The sequence below is a fragment of the Microtus ochrogaster genome, unplaced genomic scaffold (assembly GCF_000317375.1).
Source record: "Microtus ochrogaster isolate Prairie Vole_2 unplaced genomic scaffold, MicOch1.0 UNK80, whole genome shotgun sequence".
Taxonomy (NCBI): domain Eukaryota; kingdom Metazoa; phylum Chordata; class Mammalia; order Rodentia; family Cricetidae; genus Microtus; species Microtus ochrogaster.
In genome coordinates this window covers 40,603-41,124 of record NW_004949178.1, presented here as the reverse complement: position 1 = coordinate 41,124, position 522 = coordinate 40,603, and positions in this window count along the sequence as shown.

Here is a 522-nt window from a genome sequence, read left to right as displayed (position 1 = left end):
TTTTTTAAAAATTTACTTATTCTTATTTTATGTGTATTGGTGCTTTGCCTGTATGTATGTCTATGTGAGGGTGTCAGATATTGGAGTTATGAAGTTTGTGAGCTGCCATGTGTATTGAACCCAGGTCCTCTGGAAGCGCAGTCGGTGCTCTTAACAGCTGAGCCATCTCTCCAGCCCCATGGATTGTCCAGTTTTAAACCTCCACTCCTACCATCATAAAAGCTAGTTTGTAGATTATGAGATGGATACTGTCTCACTCAGATCAAGTTTTGAATTTGGTTTTCACATTCAAAAAAAGAGGGACACACAGCTGTGTGGTCTAAAGATAAGCTAGTATGTCTGGGCCAAAAGAAAAGAGGGGTATTCTCTCTAAGCCAAGGAGTTCTGGATGGGCAACTAGTGGATTCTTGGTTGGGTAGGAACTGATTTACCGTCTAAACTGATAAAAACCTGTGTGTGTGTGTGTGTGTGTGTGTATGTATGTGTGTGTGTGTATGTGTGTGTGTATGTATGTGTGTGTGT